This window comes from Aptenodytes forsteri, unplaced genomic scaffold, assembly GCF_000699145.1.
Source record: "Aptenodytes forsteri isolate BGI_AS27 unplaced genomic scaffold, ASM69914v1 Scaffold209, whole genome shotgun sequence".
Taxonomy (NCBI): domain Eukaryota; kingdom Metazoa; phylum Chordata; class Aves; order Sphenisciformes; family Spheniscidae; genus Aptenodytes; species Aptenodytes forsteri.
In genome coordinates, this window is record NW_008795034.1 from 503,453 (window position 1) to 503,844 (window position 392).

Consider the following 392-nt stretch of genomic DNA (forward strand, 5'->3'; position numbering starts at 1 on the left):
CTGTCCTTGAGCCCTGCCCCGGCCGACACCCAAGCTTGTGGCTCTCTGCGGTGGGTGGGTGTCGCGGGGGATGTTTCCTGGCGTGAGCGGCGGCATGGTAAGGTGCGGAGGTCACCGAGAGCTCGGCCCGCCTTCAGGCAGCTTGTGAGCAGGCAGCGGGCAGGCAACGCCGGGGCTCCCGCTGCAACGAGGGGCTGCTCGGCTCAGCAAACACCAGAGACGACCCCGTCTCCTCTGCCATCCCAGTGCCCGGGGTTATCTACGGGCATGGATTATTTCTGGCGCTTCCTAATTTGTACCGCTCTCCCGGCAGGGTTTTTCTTTCACTTCCACCTGCCGGGGCCGGAGGAAGCCCCAGCCCTTAGGACTGGCTGCAGCTGTCCTGGCCGCCG